This window comes from Ooceraea biroi, chromosome 5 (genome assembly GCF_003672135.1).
Source record: "Ooceraea biroi isolate clonal line C1 chromosome 5, Obir_v5.4, whole genome shotgun sequence".
NCBI classification, from domain to species: Eukaryota; Metazoa; Arthropoda; class Insecta; order Hymenoptera; family Formicidae; genus Ooceraea; species Ooceraea biroi.
In genome coordinates, this window is record NC_039510.1 from 14406001 (window position 1) to 14413421 (window position 7421).

Sequence of the window (7421 nt, forward strand, 5' to 3'; positions counted from 1 at the left end):
TGGAAAGAAAGAGGGTGTGAAAAGGAGGAAGTGACTGAGGGGCCTTAGAGAGGCTTAAGGGTTCGAGAACATCGAAGAGGGAGCGAGAGGAGGACGCTGAAGAGCGTCCAAAAGGTTGTTGCTCAAAGAGTCGAGACTCGAGGAGTCATAAGAGATCTTCGACGGCTGGTTGGCTTGGTTGGTCGACAAGGTGTGCACTTTTGGCGCAAATGCCAAGGAAGAATGCAGAAGGACGACAAAAGTGACGCTCCTTAATTGCGCAAAGCTCTAGACGCGGCAATTACGCGCGGAAGGTTGCAAACGCGGCCACTTATCCGTGCCGCGAGTGTTTTCAATTACGATCAGATGACAGAAAAATGTGTCCTCGTTCCTCTTTTTTTTTTTTCTTGAAGAACTAACCGAGAATTGCTTTCGTACAACGTTGATACCTGAGATAGTCGTAGACGTGAGAGAAAAGAGAAAAATAAATTTCGAGATGGGATTAACTTCAGTTTGAGTTACGCTTTTCACATATTAATGCGTCAAGATAATTCTGATTAGCTCTTAATTATGTCTGATTAGCTCCTTGAACGCATTACGCGGGGTGAATTAGAGATTTTTATTTTTTGCGCGCATATCCGAACGTTCAGCCAATAAACGTTGCATCAGAAATGTAAATTATCAAACACCGTTGTAATATAATTGCAAATGATTAACTTTATATCGATAAATCGAACATGATTTCCGTTACATGTGTCGAGCCCTATTAAGCATTTAATTCGATTTGCGTCATAAACGCAGCAACGATCAGAGTTCTTTTGAAGTGGGTCTTTCGCAACGATCGATCCGGACTCCCATTAATAACCGTCGTTGTTAACGATAATTTATGCATCGATGAAATCCAGCCCCGCAGACCGAAGAGAGCCGATCTCGGCCAGGAAAATCGAACAGGTGTCGATCCGCCGGCTATTAACATACCGGCGGGGAAAATGCATAATTTACGGAGTTCATGCAACATTTATGACGTGTGATTTTCATTTTATTAATCCACCATCGGGTTAAATGACGATGCCAAAGAGCGCGCGCGACATATAATTATTTACATACGCCCATGCAACTACCCCTGCCCTCCCCCAAATGCTGCGAATAAATTATACGTCGGTTGCAACCACGTATGCAAACAAACCCCCGCGAAATATCCGAATGTACCGACATGATATTCCTTCGATCGTGCACGCCCAAACGCAACTCTCAAACCCTTCCAGTTACACACATGAATAGCTAACGTTACATCGATGCTACAAAAAGAAAATTTCCGCATTTTTTTTGTCGTCGATGCCGCGAGGGTGAACGAGGACAAACGTCAGTCGTCCTAGAATCGAATTTTCTTATCAGCGCGCGTCTCACATCCTCTCCAAGAGTGTCATCGGATTTCCCGAGTCTGGCGAGATAAACGCAAGAGAAGCAGACTCGGCGAACTATCTCTCTCGCTTGGGACACGCTCGAAACTTTAATTCTGGCACTCGATCCGCTTCCGAAAGCTCGCGCTTCGGTTTGTCGTGTACAGCCTCTCCTCTTTTCCTTTATTTAAAATAGCTCGGAGTGTGTCTGCACGTGTAAAGACTACACGTGCAACGCGTGTGTATGTGTGTGTATGTGTGCAGATGTTATATGCAACTAGGTTTGCACGTAATGATACGTAAATCGAACAAAGACCCACGAGTACGTAAAGCTTGTCCGCGTCGATCGTACGTGAAATTTGTACGATCGAGCACCGCAAACCTTTGGTCCATTGACTTAGTTTCCCACTTGCGTGATCGCTTCTCGTTTCATTAATTTTTACGCGACTCCGATATGTATTCAAGTACGCGTCCTGCGAGATGCATACGTTACCGCCAATTCCGTTTTATTTGTCTTTCGAAGTCATCGGGGAAGTGAGAGAGAAAGAGAGAGGGAAAGCGTGAGAAATTTCATCTCGTACATTTCTCCATCCCTTGAGAGTGTACTCGATACGAGACTGTTCCGTAGACAAAATTTCTGTTTGCCGTGCTCGCTCTTTTACGGTCCAGCCGCATGAAGAGCGTGCCAACGTGTCGTGCTAGTCGCGATCCGGGCGTTTCAAGCGAGAACGCTCGTGAATCAGTTATGCATCGACATTCGCGAGTCCGAACGGTCACGATGCATAGTTTAATAATTAATTTATTGTACATAATATCTAGTTATTATTTAATTGAAGGTGGAAGGCCGCGCGCGAAGCCGAGATACAGTTTTAATTCCGCCGGATTTTTAACTCGTTAGTACACTGCAAAACATGTCCACTTTAAATATAACGGAAAAAAGGAATTTTTTTCCGCTTTTACTTTAAGTGTGAAATTAAACGGAATCATATATATATATATATATATATTATATATATTTGTCTGATCATCCGATGGCAATTCAAATTCGTCACAATCACATGCGGTACATTTGTCTCGAGGATTACCACGTCGATCGATTCCCATATTGCTTGGATTACGACGATTAGACAAAAATATATGTCTAACACTTTATAACAATGTAACTCTACAACTATAAAGATGATCAGAAGAAATTCACGCTGCTGCCATATCGCGAGTTGCCATAGTTACGTTATTTTCGTCCGCTTTAAATATGTGTGACCGAAATCGTAACCGATGATCACATCCTTTATAATATCCGTTATAATGCTAGATTATTACCAGTCCTATTTATATAAAGGGTTTTATATTATATATATATATAATTTATATAGGACTGGTAATAATCTAGCATTATAACGGATATTATAAAGGATGTGATCATCGGTTACGATTTCGGTCATACATATTTAAAGCGGACGAAAATAACGTAACTATGGCAACTCGCAATATATAATATATAATATATATATATATATATATATATATATATATATATATGTATATATATGATTCCGCTTTAATTTCACACTTAAAGTTAAAGCGGAAAAAAATTCCTTTTTTTCCGTTATATTTAAAGTGGACATGTTTTGCAGTGTAGTGACCAATGTCGCGTTCTCGGAATACAATTTTTATGATGAATAAGATAAACGAATAATAAATAACATTATTTTTTAATTAAATAAAATTTTGAAAGCTAATTAATTCCAGACTAATTAAGATCTATGATGGATGAAAGTAATTTTACTTTATTTATATAAAAATAAAAGATAATAGCGATTGGATTTTATTACTATTATTTATATATCAAATATTTTTAGGATATAATAACGGCTTTTAATGGATTAATATTGTATTCCACGTATCGCTTGCCAGTGTCGAATGGCAATAGTGATACGTATAACTGGTCCAGCGCGCGTTTTATTCCGTACCATATTTTTTCAGTTACCCTGATCACTGCCGCGATCATTGATCGAGTGATGAAGCGATCGGCTGAGAAACGCGAGCCCTTAATTTTTATATCGCGCGCGTCGCTGCCGTTTAAGCATTATTTATTGGTGAAAGTGAAGAACCACGAGAGCGCCTCTCGGTCTGTCTGTCGCGTCATTTCGTCTTGTTTTTAATTAACCCGCTTAATACAACAAAGACGCGCCGCCGCATCACAGACGCACCTGCGACCTCGGCGACACCTGCGACAGTCAACAATTTCGGCGAGAGAGTCCGGCATTCGACCGGAATATTTTCAGCAATTTCGCCATTAATCCGCAACCGTTACGATTAGCGCTTAACTTACGTCAGTTTGTCAGTTGCAGAAAATTAAGTTTTTAGAAAAGAGTTTGTATATATAGATATTATATATAATTTATGTGCGTTAAATATCTTTTTGCATAAATCAATATACAGATGTGAGAGGAAGAAATTGAAAAAAGATATTTAAGATGTAAATGGGTATTTGCACGTTGTAAATTACTTTTGCTTTTTCGTGATATTGTAAATTTCTTTTAAATTTATTAATTAATCGATGGCATTTTTTAAATTATGATATGTCAATTACATGTGACATTTTATTATAAATTATACTGTATATGGCATTTTAAATGTATGAAGCATTTTAAAAGAAGAGTTAATCAACAAGAAATAATGAATTGTTAAAATTTTGTAACATATTCAACATTAATGTAGCGAAGTATCGTAATGAAGGAAAAAATATTGTTATTAAAGCGCGTGTTGCGAGAGTCGAATATGCGTCTGTAAAAGCATAGAATGAAAAATGTAGTGAGCGAAAAATTAATCTCGTGTAAGACAGAAGTAAGGAGGCTTGTATTCACATTGTATAAATATGAATTTTCTCTTTAATGTTCCACAAGAGCGAAACTTTCCAAATAATCCTGTGTGACAAGAAGCGATTGCTACAAACACGATTGACACGTGTTCCACAAAGGCGCTGCGCTGAAAGAGATACATCCATTTATCTCATCGTCGATTTAACTCTCTGTGTGCGACTTTGTGATAATCGAGAAATACAATTGCCACTCGTAATCGATCTTGAAACTATCTGAATGAAAACCACGAGAATGCAAAGCTGCGTTAATTGTAATTTAGATTTTTAATTGATCGTTTAATTGATCGTCGAAACTTTACGTGCGAACGACAAGTACGATTAAAATGTAAAACCACGACTGAACGAGAGTAGCGACCGCAAGGTTTCTGTCGTGCAACGAGAGCCCGATAACCATGAAGCCCAAAGACTTACAGGAGGGACAATGTGAACTCACAACTGACTAGTTTAATAATATAGTACCATTAATAATTTATATTATATACGAACACACACAGTCACAAATGTACACAAGCCAAAGAGGTGGAACTAGTAAGAGAGTAAACGGGAGAGAGAGAAAGCGAGACAAATAGAAAAAGAGCGTAATATAAACGTGTGAGAGAAAAGAGTGAGAGCGAGAGTGTGTGTGTGAGAGAGAGAGAGAGGAAAATTGCAGGCGTTTAATATTAATTATCGTCATCGGTCATTAAAACATTGTCACTCTCATTCTTCACATCATTGTCGACGATTTAATTATTATTCCTATTCTTCTTACTATTTTATTATTGTCATTGTATCATTATATATACACATATATATAATGATATATATATACTGTATAAAAACGTGATAACTACGAATCCTCGCTTAGATAATTCGCATAGTAATTTTCTGTACACACATTCGCCGCGGCAGAAAAGAAATACAATGATATTTAAAAGACTCATTGAGATTATCTTTCTATACCTGTGTCCAAATGGAATCTTATTGCACAAGCCGACCTTCTTAATGCAAAGAATTATACACGTACATAATTGATATTGATGGAACTTAAACGAAAAATCTATCAATTTTTTTAAATATTTGTATCTCAACAGTAACGGATGTAGAAGAAAATGTGCTAAATTTGTTACTGCTGAAATAAAGATCTTTAAATATCAGGCAACTTTTTGCCATTTCTTGTAATAGTTTTCCCCCTTTTAAAATTTATTCCTAAACCTAAATGAAAACATATTACATGTTAAAATATAAAAATTTTAATTACCAAAGTAATTAAAAAATAAAGTGAAATTAAAAATAAATTTTTAAATGTTTGCAGATGCAACAATTCTTTCCACGTAATAATATATATATATATATATATATATATATATATATACAGGGTGTCCCATGGGAAGTTGCTGAAAGTAAACGATTGGTTCTCCCCTCCATGACTTCAGAAAGGGTCTTACGGTTAACGGTCGTTCATCTGAGTGTCCGCAGTTTTATTCTGGTTGTGGTAGATGCAAGTCCGTGCGCGTCAAAATGAGTAACCTGACGACGGAAGAAAAGATTTATCTTGTCGAGTGCTTCTTTTCCAGAGAAAAAGTTTATAGCAATGCTTACAGGGGGTTTCGTACTAAATACGGAACACATAAAGTTAAGAGCGAAACACGCTGAAAAGGTTAAAATTTATTATTTCTTTAAACGTATGCGTTACGTCACTCCATTTTTTGGCAATAAATCTGCATTAAAATAATGTTTTGTGTTATTTTTATCAGAATTATCGATAATTTTATGCAGTATGGAACTATCCAAGACCGTAGACATGATCTGCCAGGTCCTTCTGTGTCTGTAGCTGCAGAAGAAAACATTGAAGATATTAAAAAGTATTTTGAAGAGAATCCAAATTCTTCCATTCGAAAAGCTGCCCAAGCTCTTGAAATATCCAAAACAACGTTACACAGGATTTTAAAACATTTCCTGAAAATGCATCCCTATAAAATAACATCGCATCAATTGCTAACCAAACGCGCTATGACGAAACGTGTGGAATTCTGTAAGACGATAAATGGAATGTTTGAAGATGGAGAACTTGATACAAAATTGATAATTTACACGGACGAAGCACATTTCTGGCTAAATGGTTATGTTAATAAACAAAATTATAGATTTTGGGGGTCGGAAAATCCCAACGTTTCCCTGGCTAAACCTTTACATCCACAAAAAATAACAGCATGGGCTGCGATCTCGGTAAAAGGAATTTATCTGCAATTCTTCGAATCAACAGTCACTGGTGAAAGTTACAAGCAGCTTCTCGAAACACAATTCTTCCCTCATGCAAAAAAAAGAGGCCTGGTCAGAGGATTTCATTTCATGCAGGATGGAGCGACACCACATCGAACCCAGGAGGTCTTCGAAACAATCCATAAAGTTTATGGCAATCGAGTCATCGGTCTGGGATACCCCAAATTTGCCCAGGGGGGGCTAAAATGGCCACCGTACTCACCGGATTTAAATCCATGTGACTTCTTTCTTTGGGGATACATTAAGGACCATTGTTATGCCGGAAATCCAGAAACAGTGTCAGATTAGTAGTAGCTATTAAAAAGGTCGTCAGCAACATTAAAGACGACATGTTAGAAAAAGTTTTCACAAGTTTTCGTAAAAGAATTGATTTTTGTACAAATTCAGATGGTGCACATTTTGAAAATATTTATCATTAGCTTACTTGATTATTAGCATATTTTTCATTAATAAAATAAACTGATATACAAACATTTTGCTAAATTTTATTTATACCCATTAAAAACTGCAGACTTTCCTCTTTCCAACGCAATTTTTGTTTTTTCAATAACTGCATACGTTTAAAAATGACAGCTGATTAGTTTCAGCAACTTCCCATGGGACACCCTGTATATATATAATATATATAATAATTAATTTTAATGTTTTAATTAACAATTTTAACAAATTATGTGACAAACTGTCCGAGGAAGTTTTCACTTGAACTTTAAGTTCAGATAATTTTAATGAGATCAATTGTCATATTATTCGACTTGAATTCAATGTTTCTGAAAGTTTCGAACAATTGCAAATTTAAGCTTGAATCATTCGAAAGTGAACCTTGAATTATTCGAAAGTAAAGTTTAAATTATTTAAAAGTGAAGTTTATACTACTCAAAAATAAAGTTTAAATAATCCAA